Source organism: Peromyscus maniculatus, chromosome 5 (genome assembly GCF_049852395.1).
Source record: "Peromyscus maniculatus bairdii isolate BWxNUB_F1_BW_parent chromosome 5, HU_Pman_BW_mat_3.1, whole genome shotgun sequence".
Taxonomy (NCBI): Eukaryota; Metazoa; Chordata; class Mammalia; order Rodentia; family Cricetidae; genus Peromyscus; species Peromyscus maniculatus.
In genome coordinates, this window is record NC_134856.1 from 131,869,458 (window position 1) to 131,889,671 (window position 20,214).

At 46.4% G+C, this 20,214-nt stretch overlaps 1 long non-coding RNA gene across 3 annotated transcripts; it reads right to left on the reverse strand.

Annotated features, from left to right (window-relative positions):
- Positions 1-12,371: 12,371 nt before the first annotated feature.
- Positions 12,372-18,776, reverse strand: LOC143273494 (uncharacterized). 3 transcript variants are annotated; one of them, XR_013051644.1, is made up of 4 exons: positions 18,583-18,776; positions 15,602-15,732; positions 13,322-13,438; positions 12,372-13,163 (listed from the first exon to the last, which is right to left on the reverse strand). It is a non-coding gene; the product is annotated as an uncharacterized LOC143273494 (long non-coding RNA). The 3 variants fall into 3 exon arrangements; XR_013051645.1 differs by lacking the exon at positions 15,602-15,732; XR_013051643.1 differs by lacking the exon at positions 18,583-18,776 and having other exon boundaries at positions 15,602-16,703.
- Positions 18,777-20,214: the final 1,438 nt, after the last annotated feature.

Here is a 20,214-nt window from a genome sequence, read left to right on the forward strand (position 1 = left end):
CTACACAGAGGGGGAGGCGGGGCTTGTGGTTGAATTTTTCTGGTCCCTGTCTCTAGGCATCTATTTCAAAACAGGATTTATTGGCCTGAAAGCAGCATGTTCATGGAGGAGGGTACAAATCTCATTCTGGTGGTCGGATCCAGTCCTTTTTAATTTGGGGGTAGGGCAGCAGTTAAGGAGTTGAGCAGGTCCTGAAGGATGTTAAGCTGATCTGAGATGTCCCAAGTGGTAAGAAGAAGCATGATTTGAATGGCCCATGTCCCCTTGCTCCCCTTTTCAGAGGTCACCCAAATTCCCTTCAGGGGTTTGGGAGTGTCTAAGGAAGACAGAGGGTGATTTGGGAATGGCAGTTAGAGTGCCTCAGAAGAGGGGCCACCCCAGGGGCCATGAGAAAACCTAACCATCGGCAAAGATCCAGAGCTTAAATCAGGAGGTAATAACCGCACAACTTTGTGTGGAACATTAAGAGACAAATTTGCATAAGGAAAACTTTTACACTACAAAGTTCTTAAAAATTAACCAATTTGTTAACAAAGCCTTTTAAAATTCTCTATAACTTTTTCATTCCATACACTTATGTGGAAGATGAAAGCAATCGGTCATGCCAAATCTATAATAAATAACTTACATGTGATAGAAGGCTAAAGCCAACTCTTCTGTTGATGGACAGATCTCTAGGTCACCACATACCGACAGTGTTGGGAGTCCTCTTGTTGGCAGACAAATCTCTAGGTCACCACATACTGACAGTGTTGGGAATCCTGTGGCCTAGTTTCTGATCAGCATATGAATGCTTGTCCAATGTGTCTCCATGAGGCAAAGCCAATGGAGATGGTCTCTCACTCAGCAAGGACCAGTGGACCTTGGGACAGCACAGAATACTGCTGGGACCATGCAGCCTGCATGTTCTCTTCTTTCATAATGTTGATGATTTTCTTGGTGGTCTTTAGTTTCACTTTGTCAGTCATGTATGGGACAGATGCAATCATTCCTAGAAACCCCACTTTTTTTCCTCCAATATTTTTCTCTAAAATTCCTTGGGAGCTGATGCTTCTCAGGTTTCTTATGGAGAGGCTTAGGCATGCAGGACCCTTTTGTAGGACAAGGGAACAGTTGGAGAAATACAAGCTAACCAGTTGTATGCAGTTTATGGTAAACCACCCCTATTTCTGCAAATATATTTGTTAAGTTTTGAATGCTGTTGTTCTTGAGAATGTGTGCCCGTGTTTATCACCTCGTAGCTTTGTAAGGACAGAATGTGCCTGGCTCGATATTTAACCAAGTTAACAAAACGCTGAGAGTTGTTTTTGGTTTAAAAGTTGTTTTGATGTAAAAGTTGGGGGAAAAGATACTTGTATTGTCTGGAGGCTAATGCTGGAGGGTGGGAAAATGCTTGTTTTTGAAGTATAAATAAGACAGCTCGAGTTTTGGGGGTTTGGCCACTTGTGTGAAACTCATCTGGTGGTCAGACATAATTCTTCTTTGTGCTGATGCCTCTTTTCCATCTCAGGACCTGAACCAGGGCTGCTGCTGGACCACAGCATGACAGCAGTGAGCATGTTCTTAACATCATTCTGTAGCACGAATGTTAGAAGGTCTTGTTAATAAAAACAAACCTGGAGCCAGGTATTGGGGTGAATTCTGAATGATCAGAGAAACAGAACAAGCCACAGCTACCTCACCTTGCCAATTCCTCAGCTGGTCCTGTTTCCTCAGACTGGACGCCTCTCAGCTGAATTGTGCTGCTCAAAAGCCTAAAAGCTTAACCAGCTCTAGTTCCTGGTCCTCACACCTTATATACCTTTCTGCTTTCTGCTATCACTTCCTGGGATTAAAGGCTCACTTCCTGGGATTAAAGGCATGAGTTACCATGCCTGGCTGTTTCCAGTATGGCTTTAAACTCACAGAGATCCACATGGATCTCTGCCTCCCAAGTGATAGGATTCAAGGCATGTGTGCCACCATTTTCTGGCCTCTTTATCTAGTGGCTGTTCTGTTCTCTGACCCCAGATAAGTTTATTAGGGTACACAATACTTTGGGGAACATAATACTACCACAACATTCTATTTAAAAATGTGTTAGTTGTTTAGAGGTATAATTTATAAAGCAAGATAAACAAATGAAATGAGCTTTGGAAAATTCTGGCTTTTGGGATTTCTTAGAAACTATCCAGAAGCGTCACTGCCAAAGCCTGTGTGCTCCTTGGCACTGGCCCTAGAGCTCTCTGGATAGAGGCTGGACTATGTTCTCAAGGCACCACAGGTGAGCCCAGGTTGGAGAGAATCCTCTTCATCTGAGTCATTTCCTTCTGGGGAATCTGAGGACTTAGGGTATCACTTAATAAAATCATTTGCTGACTGTACAGATAAAAAAGAAGCAATGGTCAAAGATGCGGCTTGGATATTCTTAATAACTTTCCAGAGCTGTGAGTTTGACTACAGAGTGCCTGGCAATCCTTCTTTAATGAGGGAACACTGGTGGTTAGGGTGTGGACCCTGAAACTAGCCTTTGCTAAAAGGGAGAATTGAATGCCAGGGTAAAGGGCATGGCCAATAGACCTAGCATGAAGGTGTCTTAGCAGTTGGGTGTAGGCTTAGCTAAAAGGTTCCCATGTTCACAACATCTTCATATGTCAGTTCAGGAGACACTGAGTGCAGGGTCATTGTTAGTGTCCTCTCTGTTGTTTGAGGTATTGAGGATGTGGGTGCAGACTCTGAGGTCCTCCACTAGGCAAGAGATTCCATCCCTGTTGACACAGGAGGTGTAATTCATCTTTAGATAAGGAGGGTGTTTTGTTCGTTTGTTTTTGCCAGACCTATGTGACCACAGTAGGTCAGGTCAACACAGCTGGAGGTGGTCAGTGCTAATCGACTGTAGGCAGAAGACTCACACTTATTGTAGGTCTTACTCCCCATGTATCCTTGTCCTGTAATGAGGCCAGCATTCAACTTACTCTGGTGGAATGCTGCTCCATCCAAGGGAACCTATGCTGCATCTAAGGGAACAGCTTGAGCCTGGGGGTTCCTGCCATGCAATAGTATTGTAAATTTAACCCATTTACTCAAGCATTCATTCTTCCATAACCATCTTTTGTATGTTTAATTTTGATTATTAGTTTACATTAAGCAAACTTTAAGTTTACTTTAAACTTGTTTTGCTTTACTTGCTTTAGGCTTAATTTTGATAGCATATGTGGAATACTGTATGATGGGAGATAACAGGAGACTCCATGATAGGAGATAAAAATTGGTCTCTTACTACAAGCTTCTGTCTGTAAATAAATCACATCTGTACTTAACATGACTACATAGTTCTGATTATATTAAATAATTTGATTGTTTATAAGGTGACTGATCATTAACTTGTATACATTAATTATCTTTAACAATATATAATAAGTTAGTAATTCTTTTTATAATATTAAGATTTTGTGGTGGTTTAAATGTGATTGGCCCCCATAATCTCATAGTGAGTGTCACTATTAGGAGCTATGACCTTGCTAGAGTATGTGTGGCCGTGTTGGAGGAAGTGCATCACTGTGGGAATGGGCTTTCAGGTCTAATATATGCCCTAGCCATGCCCAGTGTACTTTCTATTGCCTTCTGATCAAGATGTAGCCAGCACCATGTCTGCCTCTCTCCACCATGCTCCCTGCCATGATGATAATAGACTGAACTTCTGAAACTGTAAGTGAGTCACCACAATTAAATGTTTCTTTTATAAGAGTTGTCATGAACATGGTGTTTCTTCATAGCAATAGAAACCCTAGCTAAGACAGAAGTTGGTACCAGGGACTGGGGTATTGTGATAGGCCTGACAATGTTTTTGTTTGGAGTAATACGGACTTTGGGAGTTTGGGTTAGGAAAGGAGTGGAATGCTTTAAGCACTGCTTAATGGAGCATACTAGTAGGAGCGTGGAAGACAATGGTGCTGAGAATGATTTGAACTATGGGGATCAAGAGTTTCAGAGGAGAATAATGTTAGTATGTGGCCTAGAGATTGGTTTTGTGATATTTTGAAGAATGTGGCTGTTTTTTGCCCTTGTCCAAAAAGTCTGTCTGAGGCTAAAGTAAAAAGTTTTGGATTAATTCCATTGGCAGAGGAAATCTCAAAACACCCTAGTATAGACTCTCTTATATGATTATTAGTGTTAACTCTGATAAACACTTATAATAAAAAGGAGCAAGCTGAGAAAAAATTACAAAATGTACAGATTGAGAAAAGGGGTACCAGAAAGGGAAATAGAGCTAAATTCTGTGTTCAAGGAGATAAACAAATTAAGAAATGTAATAAAGGGAGTGGTGACCTCAGGGCAAGATTCCACTCAAGTAAGTTTCCAACTTGTAAAAAGGAATTAAAGAAAAGCTTAGAGCCTGGTGTGGTGGGGTACACCTTTAATCCCAGCACGCAGAGGGCAGAGGCTAGTGGGTCTACAGAGCAAGTTTAAGGACAGCCAAGCTTAGGTAATAAAGACAAAAATCAAAAAAAGAAAGCTGGTGAAGATGTAATTGAACAAGGGGCCTATGTTCCAGCCCCAGCAAGCAGCAGAATTTGGCAGCTTCAGCCACGTGGTCCTGACTTTGGAGTTAAGGTGTCTTTCATCATTCTCTACCTTATTTCTTTGATGTAGGGTTTCTCCTTAAACCTGGAGTACAAGTATTCCTGCCTGATGCTAGATGGGTCATTAAGGAGTCCCCATAACATCAGCAAGGCCCTCTACCTACTAGGCTGTTCATCTCAACTTTGTTCTGCTTCCCAAAATGATTACAAGGAAAGATCTAGTCTGAGATTAAGTCAAGGTGTGAGAATTATACAACCTAGGAGAGAGTGTTTCTTTATCCTGGCCCCAGGGAGTCTTCCCCAGGCCTTACTTCCTGAAGATGGGTGGGTATTTACAGCTGCCACTCCATTCCCAGACTCACAGGGGAAGTGTGGCTGGATAGGCTATGGTTTTCCCTTCCAAAGTAAGTTCTGTCTGTGTCTGTGCTAGGTGCTATGTGTACTGTGGTGGCCAAGGACTTTGACAACTCAAAGGAGGGAAGACACTTGTAGCCAGACAGAAAACAATCTACTTTTAGTGCAATTAGAGAAGACAGAGATGTTATCAGAACAGCATCTCCTCCTGAGGGATGTTGATTGTGTCTAGTGTAGGAGGTGAGGACTGTCTGTCTGGGACCCTGCTGGGCACAGAGGCTAGGAGCAGAAGACTGCCCTCCAGGCACAGGTCCAGACCCCGGGACCTTGTGGAGAGAAGGAGGTTCTCTCAAGGAGTCCAAAATTGTTCACTTGACCATGGAGTCTCTCAGGATGACACTGAAGGGAGTAGGGTTTCCTGAGCCTGGGGTACCCACCACTTTCTCCTGCCCAGGGCTCTCTCAATACCACCAAAAATCTTCTCAAGAAAAAAAGGGCTGCAAGACTCTGAAGGGAAGACTCCAGCCTGCAGGTGCTCCCCTTCCTACAGTCTGGATACTCCCCAACTCAGAACCTTCGACGGCCTCTTTATGCCTCACAGACCTGCACTGCTCCTACTCACTAAGGCGCCTGCTGGGTCCACCCAGTCTTCTCTCCATTGCTGCTGTTCAGAGGTCAAGCCTGTGAAAACCTGTGTTTCCAACTCAGCCCCTCCTGCTAGACCTGGATGGGGAAGAGTGAGGAGCTAGAAGTAGACCCCACCCCACCGCTACAAGGACACTACGGGCTGGGAGGAGGACCAATTAGCACAGATACTAATCCTGAAGGCCCCAGTGGCTAAAGCCACTAGTCCACACAGCAGGACAGCCAGCATCTCTCCCTGTTTGAACTCTAGCCGCCCCCACCCCATGAACCCCATGGTTTCTTCCATACAGTGTCAGAGTCTGGACTGCATCTTTCCTAATCATCGTCTCTCCTCCTGATACCTCATTCCACCCTCAGTTCATAAGTCAAAGGTCATTTCTGGAGGGAGGCCATCCTGAGGCCCCCAGGTATATGTACCTTTTATCTCACACATTCCACAATTTAAACAGCAGGTTAAAGCTGCATGTTTAACTTACTCACTTACTCTTAAAGCCTCAATTTAGAATGTCACCTGACATCTGGGAGAAACTGAGTCCAGGGGACCTGATGAGGTGAACAGTTCATTGAGGAGCTATTTGAGCTGTCCTTGGCACCTACAGTGGGGACAGAAAAGAAAAGGAGAGGAAGAGAGAGGAAAAGAGGGGAGGAGAAAAAGGAGGATGGTAGAGAGACAAATACATACATACATATATATACATTTCATATATATACATTTCATATATATATATATATATATATATATATATATATATATATATATGAAAGAGTGAAAAAGAGGGCTGGAAAGAGAGAGGGAGAAAGGGGGTGAGGAGAGAGACACATGCAAAGCAGAACTCTCTGGGGAGAGGTGTTCTCAGCTCCAAAAGGGAGCTGAAGTTTCAGGACTGCAGGCTGGAGCCAGAGATAGCCAAGAGATCACCGGGGAAAGGGAGCCAGTAAGTGTCTTTAGTAGAGAGACCCAAATGGATGCAGATGGAGAGTCAAGGGAGGAAGTCACCCATGTGCTGGGAGCCCCAAGGGTGACCCAGGAGCCAGAGAGACACTTACGGCTTAGAACAAGGAGAGATTGGTTGAAGGGCAGGAAGAAACAACCAGGACTTCCACTTGAGGGAGTGGTCCAGTATCATAGAAGCCATGATGAGAAGCTGCAAGACTTAGCAGGCAGCTCTGAGGGCGAGGCAGGGAAATTCACAAAGCATAGGCCCAGGAAGGCACAAAGAGAGATAGAGCAGACAGTTTTGAGTCTTCATTAGGGTTTCTATTGCTGTGAAGAGACACCATGACTGTGGCAACTCTTAAAAGGGAAACATTTAATTGAGGTGGTAGCTTACAGTTTTTGAGGTTTAGTCCATTATCATCATGGTAAGGCATGGTGGCATGCAGGCAGGCAGATATGATATTAGAGAAGTAGCTGAGAATTCTACATCTTGATCTGTGGGCAACAGGAAGTGGTCTGTCTCACTGAGTGTGGCTTGAGTGTATATGAGACCTCAAAACCTGCCTCCACAGTGACACACTTCCTCCAACAAGATCACACCTACTCCAATAAGGCCACACCTCCTAATAGTGCCATTCCCTTTTGGGGGACATTTTCTTCCAAACCACCACAACCACCTTTACCACTTCAAAGTATACAGCTTGGCGGTTTCAAGTTCATTCACTTTCAAGAAAAACCATCAAGTTCCCTTTGGTAGTAATGCCCTGTGAGCCTTGCATAAACCTGCTCATTGAAGGGCAATGCAGTGTTGCTTTTAATTTCTTCCTCCTTGAACATGAAATCCTCCTATGAAGAATGGCATTCACGTGTGACATGCACAGAGCAGAGACTCCCTGAGTGGTTGGCAGGGAACAGACTTTGAGAGGCTGCCATACTTACATGTGATTGCATCTCTCCCAGCTTCTATAGACATGGATGATGTGGCTTAACAGGGTGAGAGGGGCGTCAGGGTTTGGACTTTGACCCCAGAGGGCCATTGTTTGAGGGTGTGGCCCATGGACTGCGATACTACTGCGCACAGTAGACCCGGCTGCCACCACCTTCCTCACTCCACAGGGGATGGGACCTGAACCAAGCCGCCAGCTGTGCCTGCTCCAGTGGCTCTCTGCTCATCCATCCACCTCCCAAGAGAGGAATGTCCTGTGGACCCACCTTTTATTTGGGTCACGTACTCCCCAATAAAACGTCTGCCCTTTGGACCGAACTCTTCCTTTTTATTGGCTAGCGCGCCGATGACAGAATTCCCATAACAGCAGCAAGTGCTCTTAGCTCTGAGCCATCTCTCTAGCCCTTCTTCTCCTTTTTAGCCACCCTAGAACACAAACTCGAGGAACGGTGCTGACCAGTTTTTAATGTGGGTTTTCCCATCAATTAGCCTAATCCACTCAGACCCTGACAGGCATGCCCACAGGCTAATTAATCCCTCACACTGCCTGGAGGCTGTCTCCCAGGTGATTTCAAGTCTGTCTGTCAAGTTGACAATTGACACTAATCATCACAAGGTGTCTCTCGTTTTCTGACTGCTGAGGCGGGTGATGGTCCTCCTTTGTTACAAGGTGGACAGAACTCTGCCATGAATTGGGGAGATCTCCTGTGCTGTGAACGCCCACCACGATGTACCATTCCACCAGAGGCTCAAAGGAAAGGGATCAAATGGCAGTAGACTTCTGAAACCCTGAGCCCAGAATGAGCCTTTCCCCCATATAAGCGGATAACCTCGGGTCTTTTGATGCAGTGGCAGACAGCTGCTTAACAGTGTACACGTGACCTGAGCCCTCACCATAAGAAAGGTTTGGTGTATTGAATGCTTCCCCACAAATCCAGAGCCATCAGCATGAGGAGAGGCAAGAAAGAGAGAGCAGGAGGCCACAGAACCCAGAGTTCCCTAACTGAGTTTTGGGCAAGGAACAAAGACATGTGTCTGCTTTCATATCTAATTACTCTTTCATGTACCACAATTGAATTGAAAATCTAATCTTTCAGAAACAGAGCTCCATGGATTTCTAGCTTTGCTTTAAGATTGTTGGCATCTGGGGCTGGAGAGATGGCACTGGCTGCTCTTGTAGAGGACCTGGCACCCCAGTGGCGGCTCACAACTGTCTACAACTCCAGCCCCAGGGTATCTCATACCCTCTTCTGGCCTCTGTAGGTACTGCATGTACAGACATACTCAAGCAAAGCACTCATACATAAAAGGATTTTTTTTTGTTTTTTTTTGTTGTTTTTTTTTTTTGGTTTTTCGAGACAGGGTTTCTCTGTGTAGCCTTGCGCCTTTCCTGGAACTCGCTTTGTAGACCAGGCTGGCCTCGAACTCACAGAGATCCGCCTGGGTCTGCCTTCCAAGTGCTGGGATTAAAGGTGTGCGCCACCACCACCCGGTCATAAAAGGATTTTTTAAAAGAATATCTTTTAAAAAGATGTTTGGTACTAAATTTTTTTTTTTTGCAAAGTGGAGAAGAAACACATTGAAGAAAAAAGTCATTTCTGTATCAAATAGGTTTCCTATAGGCCCAGCTTTCCACATAAAAACCAAAATAGAAGTGAAAAGGTTCAGACAAAATTGTATATTAAAAATTGTGAGCTGATATTTTGGAAATATGTTGGAATTCAATGTGGAATTGGCTTCCTTTGAATTGAGAATAAAAAAGCCTCCTTAAAAGTTTATTGTTTTCATATTCAATCTGTGTTCCCGTGACCCAGCATCCTGTCCTGCATTTATTTTTCTAAAGAGAGAGATCATCACATCTGGGAATGAAAGCAGAGTCACTGACCCAAGCAGGGAATGACAGGCCGATGTTGGGTTCATTACTCCTGTGTTATGGGAACCCTCACAGGATAAACGCAGAGGAGATAGAAAGAAGGATGAAGTGTGGGTGAAGGAGAGTGCTTCCCAGGTGGTACCTGCCTTTTGATATCTTGCTCAGTTCAGAGTCCCAGCTCTCAGATTTAGGCTTGGGGTGTGTGTGTGTGTGTGTGTGTGTGTGTGTGTGTGTGTGTGTGTGTGACAGAGAAAGAGAGACAGAGAGAGATAGAGAGACAGAGAGAGACAGAGAGACAGAGACAGAGACAGAGAGACAGAGAGACAAACAGACAGACAGAGAGACAGAGACAGACAGAGACAGACAGAGACAGAGACAGACAATCAGAGAGACAAACAGACAGAGACAGAGAGAATGCTCAAGCCTGGAGGTCAACAATGGATTTTTCTCATCCCTTTTCATGTTATTTTTTAGATGGGATCTCTCATTGAACCTGCAGTTCACTAATTGGCTAAACTGGCTGGCCAGTAAGCCCTGGGATCCTCCTGTCTCTGCCTCCCAGGTGCCGAGATTACAAGGGCATCACCATGCCCAGCTTCCTCCATGGGTGCTGGGGTTCTGAACTCAGCCCCTGAGACTTGCACAGCAAAGACTTTATCAGCTGAGCCATGTCCCACAGCCCAGTGTTGGGTTTTGCAGGGTATACCTGGGATTGGAGTCCATCGTCAAAAGTGAAGTCCTTGAATTAACCTTTACTGGGGACCCAGATTCTTTCTTACTCTATAGGAGAAATTTTGCTTCCAGAAAAACTGAATCCACCACCCAGTCAGACATCCCATCAAAATCTCAAACTGCATCCAAAAAAGAAAAGCATCTCCATCTAGCTGCCCACTTGTCAACAACCTCTGGTGTAGGGGACACTGGTTCCATGTGTCCCCTAACTAGAATCCCAGAAGAAAGAGGGAGTCTTGGCATGAGTTCCCAGCACCCATGCCTCTGGGTTTGAACAGCTTGTGAAAGATCATAGGTCTGAAGTCCCCTAGACCCTGAAATGTAAACACTGTATAATAAGAATGAATTTTTTAATGGTTTCTATCATTTCCCAGCTGTCTGAGTTAATGGGCTGCCTCTCTGAGAACCAGGGAGATTGGCCTAAAGAGGAGACCCAGATGGCCAGGCATGAACCCCAGGGGACCCAGCCCCGGGCTCTTTGCACAGCTGTTTCCGGTTCACTGTTCCTCTTTAGCAAATACTGTCCTGAGCAGGGTGCTTTGGAAGCACAGTGGGGCAGTTGAGACCTTTGATGTTTAGAGAGAGTAAAACTGGATGGAGACTCCAAAGAGAGGAAGAGCTGGACTGGGAGAATGTTTGGAACCTTCTGGAACATGAGGACTGATGCTGCCTGGAAGACTTCTGAAGTGCATGGGAGCTTGTGAGCTCATGTGGAAGACTGAGAGACTGCGCTCAGCCCGCTTGGTCATTTGCCAGAAACATTTTTCTTCAAGAGTTGGTGGCTCATGTGGGGAATAATATTAACAGAAACATTTCCATTCTTGATTTTCATAATTACAGGTCAAGCTTTCTCTGAAGATTTTCTTGAAATATTCCCACAGTGAGATGGAGAGTGAAACACAAACCTTAGAGGTGCCTGGGAACCAGGACTTGTGGCAACGGGGAACTGGATGCATGTCCAGTTCCTCTGGAGCCTTAATGCCATGGTGGCAGGCTGCAGACAGGAGCTGAATGTCTGACATGACTCTACCTTTCAGACAGGAAAAGGGTCAGTGCCTTCCTGTCTGATCCACGCGAAGTTATGTTGCACACTGTGTAGAGGCAATGTGGCCTGAGACAGGGTGCATCAGAGCTTTGAGGCTGGACAGGCCAGGAGCCAGCTCAGTGTGCGACTCACAGGCCTGAGTGTGCTGAGTGATCTGTGTGTGCACTGGTGTGGAAGATCCTTCTGTGTATGCACACTGGTATAGGGAATCCTTGTGTGTGTGTGTGTGTGTGTGTGTGTGTGTGTGTGTGTGTGTGTGTATACTGGTGTGGGAGATATTTCCTGATAGACTATGAAAGAATTATATACATACAAACACACATATGTACACACACACACACACACACACACACACACACACACACACGTGAAGGAAATCATCTCCATATCTAGGAAGCACTCAGAATCATGGAGAATTATCCTGCCTTCTATAATTACGAAGTTCAGGACCTGAGCCTAAAGCCTTGGCAGGCAGGTAGGTAGAGTTATCCTCACTGATACCGAAGACTGTAAGACTTAGTGTTTGACACAGCTTTGGTTCACTGGACTATGGACTTCCATTGTTTGACACAGCTTAATTTACTGGACTATGGACTTCCCTGGGGCTGAGCTGAATGCCTTGGGTCAGAGCTTTTCTTCTGATTGGCAGGCCGTGAGATATGCAGTCTTTGTTTGTCCTGGTGTCAGCAGCCACCCCCAGGCCTTTGGCAAATGCTCTTTGCCCTCTGTCACCTGCACTCTTGAGTTTGGCCTCAGCACACAAGCCATGGAGACAGTACTGGCCCTCACCCTCCACCCTAGTAAGTGGTTGTTTAAACCAGAAAGGGTGCCTGGTTCTCCCTCAGAGAGGCTGGCACTCAGGTAAAAGAACATGGATAGGTAGGAGGAAACGGTTACACAGTAGGGCGGTCACAGCTAAGAAAATACACCGCAGATTTCAAAAGAGCCAGAAAAGCAGATGTGAATATTCTTGGTCCAAAGAAGTAATCAATGTGTTTATCACCCCAAAGTGATCACTGCCCGTAATTATTCACAATCCTAAAATATATGAAAAAAGAAAAACATGAGGCCAAGGATCAGCTCAGTCAGTAAAATCTTTGCCAGACAAAAACAGGGACCTGAGTTTGATGCCCTGAACCCACATAAAACCAGCGAGGTGCAGTGGCACACACATCCCAGGACAGGGGAGGTGGAGAGAAGTGTGAGAGGGTTTTGCAGCAAAGAGTATCTCAGTGATGGGGGGCTAAGGGATACCACAAGAATCACACCATGCAACAGACTGACGTGAGATTTATTGGGGAGGAGGTTACAAAAAATGGCTGCCTCTGAGTGGGGATGGAGACAGCGCCAGGCCAGGGCATGATGGGCTTTATGGGGGGGTGTGGAGAATGCACATAGGGAAAGTATGTGATGGTGGAAACATGTTCCATTGGCCCTTAGTGAAGACAGGGCCCATTATCCCTGAGTCATTGAAGGTGGGGTGGGGGTGCGCCAAGGAATCTGGTCCGGAATGTGGGGGGTTCTTAGTTGACCAACATTCCTCCCTTTTGTTTATTACAAAAGGTGAGGGAAGAGGAAGGGGTGACCGGTGGTAGAAGTGAGGGCACCATGCTCTTTAGACCGCTTCCTGTTGTCTGGGGGTGGCAGCATCTGTGAGGCACTATTGATTCTTCCTGTTAGGATGTAGTCGGAAGCCACACCCTTAACGGGTAGGGACAGAGAGATGCTTGAAGGACCTGGTGAACAGGTCTACTTGCTGTGTTAAATAGGCATCTCAGCCATTTTCCCCAGGTTTGAGATCTTACATCCCAGCCTTTTTGTTGGCAAGGGGTGACACAATCTTTTCTATGATTACTTCCTGCTGACATTGGGGTGTTGTTGTTGGTGACCCAAGAAAGCTGGAATGCTGGCCGAGGCTGGGAAGAGCAGGCTGTTTCCCTTGCTATCCAGGCTCTTCGGGACCTTCTGGGGCAGGATGCTTTGGAGTCATCTAGGATGCAGAGAAAAATCCCATCAGAAGCCCCCAGGGCTGGTGAGTTCAGATCCATTTTCAGTCTATTTGATGAAATCTGCTGAAACAGAAATATATTAGGGACAGAAGGTAAAGTTAAGGAGTTTAGGGGGAAAATTTTATCTTGGGTGTACATTTCAAACTTTCAGGCCCATGGTCCTAGTAGTTGGGGGAGGGACATCCCAAGACCAGGGAAAGGGGTGGGGGAGATCTCACCCTCAGGAATAGGTAGTAGGCAGGGAACCTTGGCTGTTGATTGACAGGAATACTTATACGGAATCCATTTGATTTCTGGGAGGTGTATTCAAGTCAATTCCCTGACGCTTCCAAGAACTTTTTAAGTTAATAAAAAGAAACAAAGGTTTTAGATATATTAACATTACCACTGTTTGTAATCTATACTGAAATTCACATTGTAGAAAACACAGTAGGTTTGCGTCTTTTTACATCATAGTAAAGGCCTGGGAACCCAAAAATGATTTTGGGTTAAAGTCATTAACACTCTTTCCAGAGGGCTGGATATATAGATTGGACAGAGGTGTTTTTAGCAACACTGGGAAACATTTGAAGTCTATTCTTTCTTTCTTTTTTTTTTCTTTTCTTTTTTTTTTTCCGAGACAGGGTTTCTCTTGTGTAGTTTTGCGCCTTTCCTGGAACTCACTTGGTAGCCCAGGCTGGCCTCGAACTCACAAAGATCCGCCTGCCTCTGCCTCCCGAGTGCTGGGATTAAAGGCGTGTGCCACCACCGCCCGGCCTGAAGTCTATTCTTATAAGACAACCAAAGGAAATTTAAAATTTTGAGCTTGTGGCTGATAGCAGTACTCACTGCTTACCAGCCTATCAGAACACCACTGGTTGATGTTAGAATCGTGAACTTTAGAAGTTTTAGTATAACACAGCCAGAGGCAGGGACATCTGGAAGAGTCCAGAGTGAACATGGCCCTGAACCAGACCATGTGAGGAGGTGGGGAGGGGAGAGCTGGGGGAGCAAAGGGTAGACAAAAGGGAAGGAACGGGCAGGTAACCAAAATGGCTGCATTATACAGGGAAGGACAACTTGGGGGCAGGAAAAGCAGAGAGAAGGCTTAGAGACTTTTGTCGTTTTGTTTTGTGTTTGTTTGTTTCTCAAGACAGTTTCTCTGTGTATCCCCAACTGTACTGGAACTCACTCTGTAGACCAGGATGGCCTCGAACTCAGAGCTCCACCTGCCTCTGACTCCCGAGTGCTGGGATTAAAGGCATGCGCCAGCATTGCCCATTGAGAAAGTTTTGAGTCCTGGCTACAGACAGAGGATACTGCAGGAGGGAGCTGAGAGATGGACCAGCCAGTGAGGAGTGTGCTCTGGGAGTGCTCACACTGCAGTTTGTCTGCTCCTTGCCTTCTCCCACTCCTGCTAGGTCCCTTCCTGGCTCCCACATTGGAACAAACTTATAGATCCATCAACAGTAACTTAAAAGACGGGACATTTACACAGTGTTGGAGAGAGACCAGAAAAACAAACAAACAAAAAACCAAACAGGCCTTGAGGCAGAGAAAAAAGAAAGCTGGAACATAATGAATGGGGAATCTCTTTCCATTTTCCCAATTGCTTACAGTATTTTTAAAGGTCATGGATAATACGGGGATCTAGGGTACCGTTAAGTGGACATTTAGATTGATTATCTAAGGAATATTGAAACCAGATTTGACTGCAGAGGTGGGTAAGTTTAGAGACCCTTAAGTCAGCACTAAGTGGAAGGTGTCAGAGGTTCTTTAAGAGGCATCCCAAGGGGGAGTCAGAGGGGTATGGACAACACTGTTTCCATTTCCATGGATGAGAAAGAGAGGGAGGTTCTATGTCTGTAGTCGAGGAACCTACATCCATCCCCACGACTCAGGGAGGACTGAGAGATGACCAGGCCACTCAGTGAGTGTCACCACACACAAAAGGGCAAACAGCCTGAGGAGACTCAGTGCCAGATACCAGGGTTTTCCAATGAAGCCAACACACACACACACACACACACACACACACACACACACACACTCCAAAAACGAAACCAAAACAAAAACACTTAGTTAGTGAGCTCCAGGCCAGTGCAAGGCCTTTACTCAAGGGAAAAGCAGACCCCACCTGAGGAACAGCACTCAAGGGTGTCCTTTGACTTCCGCATGCTCAAACGCACGCATGTGTGCACACACACTGTGTAAATAAAAATACTAAATAAAAACAACAGGTAGCCCGTCATTAAGAAAGACGAAAGCAAGGGGCACAATGCCTGTGTGTGTCACCAACAGAGCCAAGAAAGGTGGAGACCACAGTCCATATCTGAGGTGCTGGTCCCCGGATGTGAGCGGCTGAGGAATTGACTTTGATATCTCCATACCTGCCTGCAGAGGACAAGAAGGTGCCTGAGATGACAGCACAGGATGATCGAAGATGACAAACCAGATTCTCAGCCATCGACAGATCCCATTGTCACTCAGACAGCAGCCCAGCACGATGGTGAACCTACCTTGAAGGTGGCTTTCGGCTCAGCAAGTCTCTTGGAGCTCAGCAGTGTAGGTCTCTGTTGCCTGTGCTTCCCACTGTCGCTCAGATCTGGTGTGAGGCCCCGGATCAGCATCTCACTGAGCGAACACATCACTGGATGAACAGGGAAATCCGTGCCACGGTCTCCAAGCACAGACTCGAGGCTTCATGTCTTTGGCAGTTGTAAAACACTAAAAGAAGCCTCGTTCAATAATTTATCATTTTTACAACAGATGAAATTCCGTTTTCATAAAACTCATGCGGTATCAGACTTTTTTATGTTTCTTAATTTTAAAATACAAATATATTTATGGGAAGTTTCAGAAACATGCAGTCTTCACCCAGCCTTGCTGTATCAATCAGCTTTCCATAACTATAATTAAATGCCTGACATGATCAACTTACAAAGAATAAAGTTTTGGAGGCTCCAGTCCAAGCTCTGATGGCCCCATTGTTCAGTCTTTCGGGAACCTGATACCATTCATCTGTTCTCTAGATATAATTTTATTATTTTGAGACATTATATAAATGGAGCCATAGAGTCTGTGATTTTTTTTTGAGGTTGGCCCTTTTCCCTCACATACACCCTTGAGATCCATCCATAGTTCATTTCTCTCTGCAGAGCAGTGTTCTGTGGTATGATGTACCTTGCTTTTTAAACTATCCCTCTAGTGAGTTGCTTCTAGACTTCAGCTATTACAAATGAAACTGCTCTGAACATTCCAGGAACAGTTTTTGTGGGAGATGAATGTCTATCTCCCTGGGATGCTGGCCCAGGAGTTCTTGCTGGTGTGTGGTAAGTGTACATTTTGACACTAAAAAGAACTGTTCTGCTGTTCTCCTGGGGGCTGAACCATTTTACATGCTCGGCATTGGGTGGGAATTGCTATCCGTGCATTGCCACTGTTGAGGAGAAAATACCCCTCATGGCCAAGAGAACAGGACCTCTGGCCAGTGTGGAGAACTAACATTCCAGTTGGGTTGTGTTGATCACCAAGCCCAGGGACCACCCCAGGGCCTGCCTTAAGCCATGCTAAAGAGATAGGTGAATAATTAGTCATTTATGAGATACTATACTTCCCCCCCCAGCCCCCACCCCCTTGCTTGGTAGCTCACAAGCCACATACGGTTTCTAAGGCTGCCAGCCTTTCTTTCTCCTTTCTAGACATGCTTTTCTGAACACCTTGGGCTTTTCTGATGTTTGTGTTTTCTTATTCTTTCCCTAAAGCCTCCCTGCCATATGGCTTCTTGTCCACTGACTGTCTGACCTCCATGCCTGCTTAAACGGCATGGCTTTTCCTTCTTTCTTCAGTTTCTCTCCTCTGGGCAGCTAGCTGCTGAAGCTCCACAGCTTGCCTGCCCTGGAGATCTTTTCCTTATGTGCTCACAAAGTTGCCTTTGAACCTCCATTTGAATATGTTCTTAAATTATTTTATTAATGAGACTAAGGATCCCAAGAGGGAATCTCAGTATCCCCTATGTCACACCAGCACTCAGCCCCCCACCATCTTTTTAGTTCTAATGAGTATATAAATACTACATTAGTCCTCATTGTAGACCTGTGTCAAAGTATCTGACAAGAGCAGCTTGAGCAAAAGTTACTAACACAGTATCAATACAGTATATACTCATAGAGCAAAAGTTACTAACACAGTATCAATACAGTATATACTCATAGAGCAAAAGTCACTAACACAGTATCAATACAGTATATACTCATAAAAACTAAGAATGGTGGGTGCAGTCCATCGTGGTGGGGGAGTCATAGTAGCAGGTGCATACAGTGGCTGATCCACAGTCAGGAAGGAGAGAGAGAGAGAGAGAGAGAGAGAGAGAGAGAGAGAGAGAGAGAGAGAGAGAGAGAGAGAGAGAAGCAGAGAGATGCCCAGGACCCCAATCCTTGGGATGGTGTCTCTCACAGTTAACATAGGTCTTCTCACCTCTATTGACCCAATCTAGAAATGTCCACTGTTTTAGAACCTGTGAAGTTGACATTCAGCACTAACCATCCCAGGTAACTTCTGTGGTTTAGGTTTGTGTTTCCTGGATGAGGACAATGCTGATCGTCTTTCTGTGTGCTCAGTGGCTTTCTGTGTTGGACTCAGCCAAAGCCATTCACTCAAATTCTAACTTACCCTGAGAGAGGTCAAAAACATTTAAAGGAGAGCTGGGGAGATGGCCTGTGAGTCAACTAAGAACCACTCACATTCCCAAACCAGGTGTTCCCCCATCCCCCACCCTGCCTGCATTGACTCAGTGCCAATGCTAGGTCATCACTAACAGCCAATGCAACACATTTCCACTGTTACCACTTGTCGGCATTTAGGCCTGCCCCTTGGGGACCCACCCAGCATCCTGGCATCATCTTTCATAAAGCCCTCTTTAAGAGGAAAAACCCCTCCCCCTCCCCTTCTTCCTTTCTCCTTCTCCCTCTCCACGAGGCTGTGCAAACCTCCATTTTCCTTTATCTCCTTTTCTCTCTCTCTTTCCCTCTCTTCCTCTTTCTCCCTCTTCCCTCTCCCCTCTCCCTTTAATAATAAAACTTTCCACGTGGATGCCATGTCTGCATGGTATAACTTTCCACCGTGCCATGCCACCACCGTGTCTGCATGGCACCTTGGCTCAAACCTGCCGACGCCTCTCACACAACATGGGTGCCGTGTGACTCGGCAGGCCCTCCTGGCATTTTCTCCTACCCGCTGGCAGTCTGAGAAACACTGGGACCCGGTACCTTCCAACACCATCATTTTTCCAACTGGAGGATCGATGGGCCCCTTCATCCAATAGGTAAGCCCCTCCCTTCTGGCCATTTTCCACGAGTGAGGATTCATGTCTCAACCGTGGTTTCTCACCTTTCGGCCTCCCCCAAAAGCCCTGGTACCGGACGACCATGTGTCTCGGGCTCAGCCCCTAGGCATCTGTTCCCACGTGAGGATGTACAGAACAGCCTGCCCCCCCACTCACCCCACGGCCCCTGGAACTTTGGATGGTGATCCACTGGCTAGTCTGCGCCCTTATCAGTCCTCGATGACCCTCTGGGAAGCCAGAGTTCGGTCAGTTGGATCTTTCTCTACGTCACTCATGGAAAATGAGCCTACCACCAAACCTCTAATACCCCTGATCTTTATAACTTCTGCCAGCGTCACGGTGCTTCCCCATGCGCATGCTCCACACCCTCCCCCATAACGCCTGGTCTGCCACTGTCTCCATCCCCACTTAGAGGCAGCCATTTTATGCTCTCCTTCAATAAATCTCTTGTGTGAGGTCTGCTGTGTGGTGTGATTTCTGTGGTATTCCTTGGCCCCCAATCACCAGGACACTGTTTCACCACAAAACCCTTTCAGGGGCCACTGGGTAAAGCGCTTGCTGTGTAGGCATGGGGACCTCATTTACATCCCGGGAAACCATGCAATGCCAGATGTGGCAGTATATGCCTGTCATCCCAGCTCTCACACAGTAAAATGAGAGGCAGAGACAGTCTCCAGAAGCTCACGAGCAACTAGGAACGAACCAAGCGGAACGAGACGACAGACACCCCAGTTTACCCTTTGACCCACACTAGGGTCTTGGCCTGTAGTGGTTAGGGAGGAAAGGGTCAGCCCTCCAGGACTGTGGAGCACACTGATTGTCGGTATGGAGTAGGTCGCAGGGAGAGGCTGGGGGGTGGGGGCTCCACACATCACAGGCACTGTTCCATGGGAAAACAAACAGGAGAAGGTGAGTTTCAGATGGTGGTGCTGGAGAAGGGTTCCTCAGAGGGGCCAGAGTGTGGGGGAGGAAGGGACGGGGGCCGGGGGCGGGGCAGCCAGGAATCCGACACCCGAACATTTAAATACTTGCACTGCAAATACGGAGCAGATGGAGAGGTTATATTGCATTTCTGAGCTGGATTATAAATGGTGCTAATCAGCAGAGGTAGCCAAAGCATTTCCTGAAAACCCCAGGCAGCCTCTTTGGGGTGGGGGTGGGGAATACTCAACATTCCACTGCAGAGTGGGCCAAAGCGGGGCCACTGAAAGGAGAGTGTAAGATCCTGAGACAGCAAGGACAGAGCCATGACCCCAGGGTGGAGCTGCTGAGAGCCTCCGTGAAGCATCTGTGGAAAGGGAGAAGATGTGAAAACAGTCACGGAAAACAAGGACCCGAGTGGCTGTATGAAAATCCAACAATGCCGATTCCAGCGTAGCACACAGACAAAAGGGGGAAAGGAACTGCGTAGAAATGAAATCAATCCGTCCAAGGCAAAATGATTCCACATACAGCACGCAGCATAGCCATGACATCTGAGGCCAAAATGACCGAGGGCTGAGGAGACAGCTCAGTCTGTAGTACCTGCATGCAGGCAGGCATGAGGGCCTGAATTTTGATTCTCCCAGACCCATGCAAAAAGAAGCCAGAGACAACAGTGCCATAAACAGGGAGATGGAGACAGGAGGATCCCTGAAGCTCATTGGTCAGTTATGTAAGGATTCTGTCCTTAATTACATCACCAGCCTGTGACGGCGTCCCTGCCTAAAAAGTGGGCAGGCTCTCTGTGCGTTCTTTTTCTCTTTTTGCTCTCTCTCTCTCCTTCCATCTGTTCTCTCTCTCTCTCTC